Source organism: Eptatretus burgeri, chromosome 7 (genome assembly GCF_056783735.1).
Source record: "Eptatretus burgeri isolate ZD-2024b chromosome 7, Ebu_testis_v1, whole genome shotgun sequence".
Classification (NCBI taxonomy): Eukaryota; Metazoa; Chordata; class Myxini; order Myxiniformes; family Myxinidae; genus Eptatretus; species Eptatretus burgeri.
In genome coordinates, this window is record NC_140967.1 from 73,455,102 (window position 1) to 73,467,774 (window position 12,673).

Below are 12,673 nucleotides of genomic sequence, written 5' to 3' on the forward strand. Positions count from 1 at the left end.
CAGGCGTACGTACGGACGGACGTTGGGATATCCCGAAAACATAATGCTTCCGGTGACTGTCAGTGGAGGCATAAAAAAAAAATGGTTGATAGGACTAAATATCAAAAGGAGCCAAACACCACAAAATAATCCATCCTAATTTGATTATTTGGCTGGAAAAACGACCGTAGTTTTTATGCAACACCGACAAACGAATATGACCTCACATCATGAATGTTGTCAAGGAAGAAAAGATTATTTTCAACAGCTGGAGTTCAACTACTTGTGATTATGCCGACATGGATATTTCAAATATGGCCTGAGCAAATGCTTGTGTCGGAAAATGTGTCTGCAAGATGGGTCATTAGAATGCTGATGAACGACTGTATAAACAGCGATGAGAGCAAATCGATGACCAAATTTCAGAAAGGTAGAAAGAGGATGTTCAGGTTTTTTTTTTTAAGCCAGCTTTCTTGACAAGTTTGTAACAATTATGACATGTAGGTTCACCATTTTGATCTTGAATCTGAATAAAAATTGATTGCCATGAAGCATGGTCGGTCTCCATCTGAAATATAATGGCCTTCATCTTTGGGAATTCTGAGGAAAGATAATAATGACACATTATTTTCAGTGAGGAGGTACAATAAGTGGGGAATGTTCACCTCAATTATGAGAAAGACTCAAGGATAATCTGAGACAGAAATGGCAGGGAAAGCTCAACTGAGGAATTTTGCTTCTCCGGGACAATGATCTGACCCACAAGTTTCACCGTGCAACTGCAAAAGCAGCAGAAATGCGATTAAAAATTCTTCTTCATCCCTCCTGTTCACCAGACATAGCCTCCTTTGGCTATTTCCTCTCTTTAAAAAAATAAAGTAAAACAGCTGTGAAAGTGTCTTTTAGGGTGGTGAGGAAGTCTTCTTCTTGCATATGGCTTAACGAATAGCAACTCATAAATCCAAGTCCAAGTTTGACAGTCAAATAATGGCATCAGTTGCAGCTGCACGGATTGCTCTAATGCTCCTGCTGAATTTTAGTAAGTCATAGTGTTTAACTATACGGTCCATGGTTTGGTCAGGGTTCCCATAGTCGCACGCTTGGTTTTCCTCACTTTTACATTTGTTCAGATGGTGTCGTCTGAGCATGGGGTGAGATATTCTGGTATAATGGAGACCTTTTTTTTCTTCACAAGATTGAGGCTCATAGAAGAGCAAGGTGATGGGGGAGAGAGGGTATGAACCGACTGTCAGGTATGGAGCAACTCCTGGACACAGTAAGCAAGGGAATGAACGAACAAGAAAAGAGGGGAGAGAGGAGAGGGTGTGTGTGGGGGGGGGGGATACACTGCAACCTACAGGTCAAAGGGTTCGGTTAAGAAGGGTTAATGGAATGTTAACAAAGGGGATAACAAAAACTGCGGGTAAGGATGGAGGATGACATGGGATGGTGATGCACTTCCTGATTGAAGCAGCCAAGCGAAGACCCTTGCTTCTGGGGTAAATCAAATCCAGGAGGCTCTTCTGTTTGGTCAGAAAAAGGGCTATTTGGTAGGCATGTTGGTATTTTATGAGCAACATTGCTATTGATTGTGGATATCAAATCCAGAGTCACTGAGGACAATGATTGTGCTCTACTGAGGACTAGGATGCAACAGACCAAAAGAAACAGTAGAGGGGGAGGGGGAGAGAGAGAGAGAGAGAGAGAGAGAGAGAGAGATAGAGAGAGAGAGAGAGAGAGAGAGAGAGAGAGAGAGAGAGAGAGAGAGAGAGAGAGAGAGAGAGAGAGAGAGAGAGAGAGAGAGAGAGAGAGAGAGAGAGAGAGAGACCAACAGCAGGGTTGAAGGACAAAATAGAGGGAGACTTGGACAAATAATGGGTGCGGGGAGGAATGAAGGATAGAGAATGATGCATGGGCTGGACAAGATGGATACAAAAAAAAACTCTCAGGAAGGCAAAATTGGAAATCTGGAAGGAGGTGGGCTTGGAAGTGTCAGTCGGGGGTGGGGGGTGGTTATCGGAGGTAGAAAATATCCTGGTTTTGGACAGGGGGTGATCTAAGATGGTAGTGAACATCTGTCTTGAAGATATGGAGGGAATAATGAGATTGAAGAGAATGTGGAAGTTGTTTCTGCAGGTGGGGATAAAAAGAGGAACAATGAGTGGGGGTGAGCAGTGATTCCAGATTTTGGGAATTTCATTGGAGGGTTGATGATGGACTGTGTGCATCCTGCCGAAACCTTGGGAGGGGGACAATGCATGGAAAGAGCAGAGGAAAATTTGAGAAGGGAGGTCGGTAAATTTTGCTCTTCTTCATGGATGGGTTGGATTGGATTTGTCTGCATATGATGATATTCAGAGTATTCTGTATTGCCTATGGATAGTAGATGGAGGAATATTTGAGATCGCAGTCAGCCAAGGTAGTGGTGCTGTCCTTAGTGTACCAGTAATAGTCCACAATGGCAGAACTTAGGATAGGATCAAGGTGTTTGGTGGATGCTCTCAGCCCACACAGAGGGGCAGTACCCTGCATGGCAAGGGTAGCAGTGTAGAGAGTACACACTTCTGACACCCCTCTCCCTTCATCCTTCGATAATACTTGCAACTTGCCAGATAATATTGGCCCATGTCTTAATATCATCTGTTCGCAAGCTTTTCTTAGATGTTCTGGATAAGTCAAGCAACAATCCAGTGCAACACAAAGATATTTTGGTCGGGGCACATTCTGGACTGCTGTACCACAAAAAAGTCATATCTAAGTAAGTCAGCACCTACCAGCTGATTGTTCAAGCAGAAAGGAATTGATCACCATGGTTGAGGGGTTTGGATGAAGTTGGCAGTTTTTGGAATGCTGGTACTCTTCCATTGCTCTTATTTCCTTCGAGAATGTACAGCCTATCTCTTTAAGGCTAGATCCTTCCGCAGTGATAGCAAGGTCATCTGCTCAAGCAAATATCCACGAAGTTATGTGCAGCTTATCAGTTGTATAAATTTTTAAGAGTGAAGATGCCAACACAGGGCCTTGTGCGAGACCATTGTTGAGGGTCCTCGAGGAAAATTCCTGGTCTCCAAGGAAAAGTCGAAACCGGTGATTGCTCAACATTGTCGTCAAGACAACCATTGTGGCTCAGCAGTGGAGAAGCTTGAATGCTTTCATGAGCAGTCTTTCTCTACACACTGTATCATAGGCTAACAAAAGGTCTACAAATACAGAATCAGGGTTGAGGACAAGCTGAAAACCAGTCTCAATGTGTTCTTAAAACGACTACTTGGTCAGCACAGCTTGTTCCTTGTCTGCGACCAGCTTACTCTTCAGATAGGTTGTTCTGCTGCTTTGCCCACTTTGGTGGAAGACAGTGCCACATCAATTTAATCTCTCATGTAAGGAGATGGGGAGGAGATGAGTCTCGGGATGCAGAAATAGTATTAGTGAGGTATTTTACGACTTTGCATCTGACCAGTTTTGGAGAACAGATTTTCAATTTGAGCAGTTTGGCGACTATGGCATTAACTGAAACTCTTGGATGACACTATCGAGTAGCCTTAGCTGTCCCCAGAGTATGGAGCAATTTCCATGCTTTTCAGCTCGAATGTGTGAAGTTGAGGCTCTCTACCAACTCATGCTCTCATTATCGCCAGACTGAGCCCAGAGTTTCTAATAGTTCAAACGGTAATGTTTGGGTCCCCAGTTGCTTCATATTCTTGTGGAATTGTCTCAGTCTTAGGAAACTAACAAAGTGTGTGGGCTCTCCGGTGCCCACAAGAGACGTTCTTCTTCACAGCGGCCTTGATAATCTGACAGAAGCTACTGGAGTTTTGTAGAGTGGTGCAAAGCTATTTATCTTGTCTTATATTTCAGCATTTATTCGTTCGTCTCGCAAATGCTCTGAAAGGTTAATTTGAACACTTCCAAGGAGAAAAGGTGAAGGTGAAGGAGAGAAGCTTTCTAAGGTTAAGGAGAAAAGCTTCTACCAAGATGGTTTCAATTGTTGGAGAAATCGTGGAAGTGTGGTGACCTTCAGAAACATTATAATGAAAAGGAACATTAATTCACACCTTATAATTGCTTGTTTTTTTTCATTTAGGATAAAATGGTAGATGGCAATCCCCCAAAGGTCAGAGCATTGTTTCATCCCTGTGTTTCGAGATAGAGAGGGGATCTCCAAACCAGAGGGGATTCAATTCGTCTTAAAATGTTCTTTTAACAAGGTTATCATCTGTGGAGACATTTCCCCCATCATTCTTCTTTTGTTGAAACAATAGCTGCAAGGGTAACCGCCATTCAGCAATTCTATTTTACTTTCATTTTGCCATCTTGATGAGAGTGCAAGTCAAATCAATCTTCTCATCTATACAAGAGAGATCAGAGATGTTTGGCTGTCTGTCTGTATGTATGTTTGTGTGTGTATGTGTCACCATTTTTCTCAGAGATGGTCAAATGGATCTTCATCAAACTTTCAGAGGTTCATCAGTGAATGCCGATGAGTGTTTTTGTCAACAACAACAAAAAAATTGAAATTTTTAATTAAAAAGTTGGATTTAGAAACTAAAATAAAATCGCTCTTTAGTGCCTACGCCTTTGTAGTTATGGGAAAGGTGATATTAAATGATCCCAACCCCATTCATTAGTGGATGTGGGGAAGTGTTTTAGGCTCCCACAAAAAATAGTTCACAAAAATTGATTTCTTCAAAATGCCAACAGGATTAGAACATCACTGGGCAACGCTGGGTACCCCTGCTAGTCCCATATAAAACAGGATTCTAGTTGAGTAAAGTGCTTGAAAATGAAGATGCTTATTTTTATTTTTTGCACCAGTAACTTGGAAACCTCGCTGGTGCACGTGCTAACTTACTTTGTTTCCCTTTATGCAAGTAAAATGATACCTGCATGGACCAATGCTGGAGGTTAGGGTTCGGGTTAAGGCTATGGGCTCGGGTTATGATTTGATAAGGAACATAGATCCGTTCTTCATGATTGATGTTGTTATTGTGGTTTGAAGGTCAATCCGTCCTCAAAGATGATTGTATGGCTTTTTTTTTCTGAAGCGTTGTTGATGTCATGTGTATCCCTGTTGGCCTATTGGATGCATTACGTCCAATGAGCAGTTTGTTTCTTGGAAATCCAATGAAGATCATTGGTTTCAGCGCATCGTTTTTCTTGGCATTGAATCTTTGTATGGTGTTGTTAACTATGAAAATAAAAAGCAATTTGCCTTTCAGCTATCATTTTCATGCTCTTTCACACCACAAATGCTCCAAGATCCAGTTCTTCGACAGCACAACAGGTGTAAGTTGTATTTAGAATCTGCTGATTGAAATGTTGATCTAAGCCAATACAAACAAGTGCAGTTAAGCTCTATGTTTGTCACCATTTGTTACAACTGAGTGTTTTGTGGGTGTGGATTGTAAACCTGTGTTTATTTGTGTGTGCCTGGGTGCGTGCGTGCATGCACACATGCACCCACATGGATATTTTGTGTATTTTTGTATATTTGGTGTTAGAAGCTCCTTTACGAACCTTAAGCTTCGCATACAAAATGCGTAAATCGTGCTCCCAAATGAGGTATCACCCCACTCTTTTATGAGATGTCCCTGGACGTTTCAAGTCCTTGGTGGTGCACATCTCCCCTCTATGTCCTATCAATCTTGCTGCATAGGAAATATTACCAGTGATGAACCAAAGGCAAAGTTGTCACAAATATTAACAGGAAATTATTAATATATACAGTGCAGATGGTACAACCAGCTCAGTGACCTCTCAAGAGAACAATACGCTCCAGATGTATTTCTCCTTGACATCACATTTTACTGAAATGGTACAACTGAAGAATAAAGATTTTTGCACCAAACGGTACCTATGTTAATAAGGCACATGATAAAAGACAGTAAATTTTATGTGAGCATTGATAGATGACAGTGTCAAGAATTTGTTTTTTTTTCAGTTCCCGGCACATTTACCGAGAGCACGGCAATGGCAAATCGCACGACGTTGTTCAACACACGAGGAAATGAACGTCCAAATAAATGAATAGGAAAAACACCAAAAAAATACTGTGGCTGATGAGAATTTAAACGTAACATCAAGATTGTACACCATCACTTTATGCAACACTGCCACTGAATGCCTTACAGAAGAACTACAGATCTGGTATAACAATTAAGTGAACAACTTCACAGGTTACATTGAGATTGTGTTGTACTGAAATTGCACAACAAGTTCTTGAAAAGTAAAATATAAGAGCGCATGATATACAGAATATTTGGTGTATTAATCCGACTGTATTTATTTAAGTCTTCTCTCCCATTTGTGGAGCTGGCTTTTGGAGATGCTTCAATTGCACTCTTCCCTCCCTGGCTTCAAGCAAGCGGTGTACTACCATCTGTCATCCCCCCTCCGAACCTGCAATTTTTGATACCACCATTAACCCTGCCTAAGTCACCCTCTTGAATGCAGCTTTCGACCCTCCTCTCTCTCTCCTCTTTTACAGTTATCTCATTCGCTTGGTTGTCAAATCCAACAATTTCCACGCTGCATCTGTTGCCTTTTTTTTTAACCCTCTGTCACCTTGCTCTTCCCTGAGCCTCGATTTTGTATGGAATTTTTTTGTTCCCGAGTGAGATATGTATGGTCTGATGTACATGAATGTAGGTTGTATTCAACTGATGATGTAAAATTCTTATCTTATATGCAATTGGAAAACATCAGACTGCACACATAAATGCGACATAATCCAAGTTGAGGCTTCAAAAATAAAAAAAAATAAAAACAGGCAAGTCCATAAAAACCTTTTCAGGTAATTATATCTCAATTGGAACATAATAAATTATGGGCTTCATACAAACGAAGAAAGAAAGCATGAATAAACAGCGAAAGAAAGGAGGAAATAAAAATCAGGTAAAAAGCAAGAAGGGAAGAAGAGGAAAGGAAGAAATAAATAAAAGAAAGAAGACAAAAGAGAATGAAACATCATTAAAAGAAAGCAAGACGGAAATAAAAGCAAACGGGTAGAGTGAGATGGCAAAAGCTCGTGACTGTTGTACCTAAGCAAAGAGCTGAGACACAGCAGGCACCGCCAAATATTGCAGAAGCCATCAGGACAATGACATTACATTTAAATGATCCATGAAGGAAGGGCACACCTTAATCAAAGTCATGACTGAAGCAATGCGATTTATACATGTGTTTATCTCCGTGCCCTGTTTAATCGGTCCGGCATGTGCAGCCAGAAGCAATTCTTGTGACGACAGGACAAGCTCTCAGCTGTGGCATAAAATGGCTGGATTACGAAATGATAATGTAGCTCTGCTCTACCTTTATGAGAAGGAGGAATCCAAAAACCAACTCACATCAACAACCTAAGCATCCTCATTGTTGGAGATTACCCATAAGTTCTAAATTAAATTAAGGTGTATGTTCCTGTGCCACCTTCCTGGATGCTATCTTGGGATGCTGCTCACCTCGCTGTGACAAGGTGTTTCCCAAATGATCTTCTCAATTGACAAGCGAAGACGTCATATATCGAATCAAACAGTTTGCGATATCGTCACAATCAATGGTACAAGCACAATATTTAATTATGGGGAAAAAAGAAGGATGTATTAAAATTGATGATGTCAAAGTCTCATATTGTACGCAATTTGAAGACATCTGGTCCAAACCACATTTTCTTGATCTTTTTAGTTCTCACAGTGGATGACGTGGGGAAAGAAAGACCATAATTACCGGTGCAGACACTTGCAGGGGTTGAACACCAATAAAAATGTAAAAAAGCTGTCCGTATTCAATACGAGTTAATTGACTCTTCTGCCTTGCGAACACATATGCACTGTGTCAGAATTATTCTGATCAAAAAGCAAGTAAAGCCACATTATTTATTAAAATATTCTCTCAAAGGATGACTAATACCACATTGATCAGGATACGTGCCAAACACATGCCTTGCTGATATCGACTCAGCTAAAGGTCTTCCAAAAATTCCATCCATCGCACCCCCGCACCCTGATGACCTCTTTTCTCTTCATCTGCAAATGTTGTGGATGATCGACGTCAGCATCAAAAAGCATTGCCATGATATACGGCACCCTACCACGACTGAAGACTAAAGCTCCTTAGACTGTGGTTACTCTCTACGGGAACTGCGAAACGGCCCCGTGGCCTAGCCAATTTATGGCAAAGCTCCATGGGGATTCAAGGGTTCAGAGAGGGGGATGGAGCAGGAAGGAGGAGGACTAGAGAGAGAGAGAGAGAGAGAGAGAGTCATACAACTGCCAATGGAACGTGAGACACTTGGTTAGATAGGCAGAGCAACTGACACCACTGCAGGCCCTGTGGCCTACCCAAGCTCCATGCTAAGCTTCACACAGTAGGGGGGACGAAAAGCTGTGTGGGAAAGCGAGCGATGCTTTCTCGCCTCTGTTTTCTCCAAAGCATCGATAGTGGCATCAATAAATAGATGTTGTTGATTGACTTTTTCCTGCTCTTATCATGCATCCCCCTTTCTTTTCGAAGCCGAGCAAGTTGGAGCACCACTGCAGGGAAAATAAACACATCATTCGTCGCAAGACTCAACGTTAATCGGGCTTAGGAGAAGGGACCTGGCGGTGGGGACAAAGGTGGGATGCACAACAATCGTTCCCACGCACTGAGGCACCTCATGTCTCTCCACACATTACCATGGTCCTCTATCTAATGGGCTCCCAGGCATTGGAGGACACACCACAGGATATAACAGACTCTGTGGTGGTCACAAAATACCCTTTTTCCAACACGTTTCGTCAACTAGTGGACTTCCATCTCTGAACTTATACATTCAGAATTAGCCTTTTATGGCTTTCATCGAGAAAACATTTCAGGTGTTTGAATATTGAGATTAGTATTTTATGGTTTTGCACATGACGATAACATCAAAGGGGTCGATTTGAAAGAAAAAAAATTAATCCTGAGGTTTGAAAATATTTTACATCTTAAATGTATCTTCTGATTGTGAGGGGCATTAAAAATGTCCACAAATGAGACACTGACCATGACATAGTCAGAGCATGCCAAAGTTTAATTAATATATTTCAATCTGCAAGTCCATACTATATATACTTCAATCTATAAAGATAGATATTCTTATTGGTATTTTGATATTGAATGATATTTTGAGAAAAAAAAATAATACTTTTTCGTATGTTGTTCGATTTTATCTCATTAAACATTTGGAATTTCCCTTGTAACATCTATAAGGCCCAAAGTTTGGAATTAACAACTTTCAAGATGAGTTTTAAGACCCGTTTAAGCAGCTTTTGCTCAGAAAAAAATGGGTTTTCAATGGAACAGATAACAAACTATTTGATAACACTGGTCTGCGTCATTTCAGAGGTCTAGGTTTTCTCAACGGTCCTTATATGTTTAGTTTTTTGTATGCTGAATTTAGAAATGTATCTCATTTCGCTCAATAAGGTCAAGTTTTTATGCTATCTCAATTTTAAGGAAAAAAAAAAATCAAAATTTTTGTTTTTTTAATTAGCATTTTTTAAATTCAAAATCAGACTTACATTGACAGAAAATGTACAAACTATATATAAAATGACGCACAAGTACCGTTAATGTGAAATTCAACATTAAAAAGACGAAGGAAAACAGCGACTGCTGGAGCGATTGAAGTTGGGTGTTGCCAGAAACAACGATTTATCTATATTTTTCTGAAATTGAAATGAAAGTAATTGAGAAGGCACTTTTTTCCACATTAAGTGTACTTGTGTGTCATTATATGTATAGTTTGTACATTTTCTGTCAATGTAAGTCTGATTTTGAATTCAAAAAATGCTAATTAAATTAAAAAAACAAAAATTTTGATTCTTTTTTTTTCCTTAAAATTGAGATAGCATAAAAACTTGACCTGATTGAGCGAAATTAGATACATTTCTGAATTCAGCATGCAAAAAACATATAAGGGCCGTTGAGAAAACCTAGACCTCTGAAAAAAAGATTTCAAATGCAGCCCAGTGTAATTGACAAAGGAAAAGACTTGAATTTTTTAATGATTATTTTAGATGATTATGTGATGATTATGTGATGATGATGAAGAATGATGGCATCTGAAATTTGATTATTCTCAATGTGGCAATTTTTGCGGAAGGTGCCTTTTGTCTTTTCACAAGTACTGATCCAATGTCATATCAGCAAGAAAAGGTGTACTAACATTGTACATTCTCGTTGTGATGTAAGAATATACATACGTGCAAATCAATAGTCACGGATGAGCTTCAAGTGATCAATTGCCGAAATGATTGAAACCGCAAACCGCACTCGATACTCAAACTGCAAGCTGCAATTCAAATCTGTAGCACTGTGACAGAAGGAGCAAATAACACTTACCCCCTAGTGTGAAGAGGAGAGGCGATGGGGTTCCCATGGTGCAGCGTCCATCAGCAGGAGAGACAGCAGACCGGCCGGGAGCACCCGAGAACAAAGCAAGATTGATTGGAGAGAGGAGGACAATAGAAAGGTGCTTTAATGACATAAACAAACACAAACCCTTTCCTATTAGACCACCATGATGGCCTATGTAAGCGCTTGTCACCAAAAAGGATTTCAAATTTACTTCCTTGCTGTGCTGCTGTGTGTTTTTTATCCACAAAACAATGTGCTTGGGGTTAATGGCGTCTTATTCTCGAGGGGCTCTGAGAGCTTCATGCCTCTCTATCACCCTGCTGTGTGTAAAGAAGGGCTGCAAGCTGGACAATGTGAGTCCACAACTATGGCTGTTTAAATAATTCCAATACATATAGGTGTGTGATATCCCCATATCATTGAAAACTAAACAAGAAATGGAATAGTAGATGCATTGGTGAGTTTGTTAGATAGTCTGTATATGACAGGGACTTTAATGGCAAAAGCAAAAGAAAAAGTCGTTTTGATATGTTTGGAATCATATATTAAGGTGGGCTAACATAAGTCTGTTGCAAGTTTTATATTGTAGAATTATTATTGGAGGAATTATAAAGAGCATTGATTTTGCCGTAACAATAGCAGAAAATGAACAAAAACAGATTTATTTACGTCATCGGTGTTTTGCCATTACTTTCTCGAACCCTTTGATTTCAAGACTGTTCCTCTGAACAATACTTAAATGTAATGGTCACTGCAAGAGCCTATATAATGACATAACAAAGGAATAAAAATTCATAGGTGTTGCAGTGGGAACTGTCAGGATGAGTTGTTAATACAGCACATGCACACGCGCACGCGCACACACACACACACACACACACACACACACACACACACACACACACACACACACACACACACACACACACACACACACACACACCTTTGCAGTGTGGGCTAAGCTATCACTATCCTGGAGCGTTCTCCCGACAGTTCTCCATAAGAAGATTAGAGGGCACCAAACTGTTTGTGGGTGTTTGTGGAGAATCCAATTTTGACTTTGTTTCTTATTAGGGCTAACTGGTTCCAGCTGACACTTTGTGCCAAAGCACCAATCCAAGTGTTTAGACATCTGGGCAAAGGCTGGGGTAATCCTTCCTGTCCAAGAATTAGGTGACATTTTAAATATTTAGCGACTTAACACGAGGCAAACCCTGCCCAGCTGTGGCGGCACTCAAAGAGTGCATTTTTGGGGTTTGCAGACCCAGCAGGATATTAGTCATTTCATGCTCCATACTTTGATTAGTAAAAATAAGAGTAGGCCAAGTGATAATGTACAACAAAATCAAACTGCTCTATTTCTGATCAAGTATACTTTGGGAAGTAGGAAACCAAGCAAATAGGATAATTAAGCAATTAAAATAAGAAAAGAGAAAGCAAATTTGAAGGAAGAGGTAAGACGAACAAGACAAAGCACAACAAGGCATGAGAAAGGAAAAGGAGACAAAAATTAAATAATTTAAAAGAAAATACACAAAAAGACAGATTGGAATAAATGAATAAATGAAGAAGGACGGAATGGAAATATAAAAGGAAAATAAAGTGATTAATTAAAAAAAGGAACCACGAAGTCAGACCAAAACAAAACACAGTAGCCATAACACAAAACTGCATCTACCGACAGCTATTTAAAAGTTGGAACATAAATTGGCCAATTTTATCAGTTGGACTTGTAAGTTGTTGCTGAACATCACTACTACTACTACTACTACTACTACTACTACTACTACTACTACTACTACTACAACTACTTTAAGGGCCTCAATTATTACCACCTTGTGGAGTCGGCCAGGGAAGGTTTGTGGCATAATTTTTTCATGAACCGGCTGGCCAGGCCTGACTATCGACTGAAAGTGGCAGGAATTTCTGGAAGTGAAATTCAGGGTACTCGTTATAATTCACCTGATCGTCATGCAATACACCGCAGGATATTTAATGTCCATGAACTAATGGTAAATTGATGGTTGGTAAACTTTGTGATCATACGACGTCTGCCATGTCTGCAAAGCACCAATCGGACAGTTCATAGTTGGATTGGGAATCAAACACAGGTGAGATGAAACATCCTGTGGGATGGGCTGGTATTTTTATGTTGGAATTTTTGAAATACATTTCACCACCAAACAAAGCAACATTTTTGTTGTCTCCCTCACCTGCGAAAGAGTGCCTTCAGCTTTGGAACACGAACAAAATCGTTGCTAAATAAAATATTGATCAATACAATTTGTACTAGCATGATAATTGTACAAATCGAGCT

General features: G+C 40.1%; 1 protein-coding gene across 3 annotated transcripts in view; it reads right to left on the bottom strand.

Moving 5' to 3' along the window:
- Nucleotides 1-5,776: 5,776 nt before the first annotated feature.
- LOC147023539 (uncharacterized) overlaps nucleotides 5,777-12,673 on the bottom strand; it is a 181,810-nt gene continuing 174,913 nt past the window's right edge. Inside the window, exon 7 of one of the 3 annotated variants that reach the window (XM_085889036.1) lies at nucleotides 5,777-12,673. This exon is cut by the window's right edge and continues 292 nt beyond it. The gene's annotated coding sequence lies outside the window, so the exon portion shown is untranslated. The other 2 variants (XM_085889037.1, XM_085889035.1) reach the window with 2 other exon arrangements.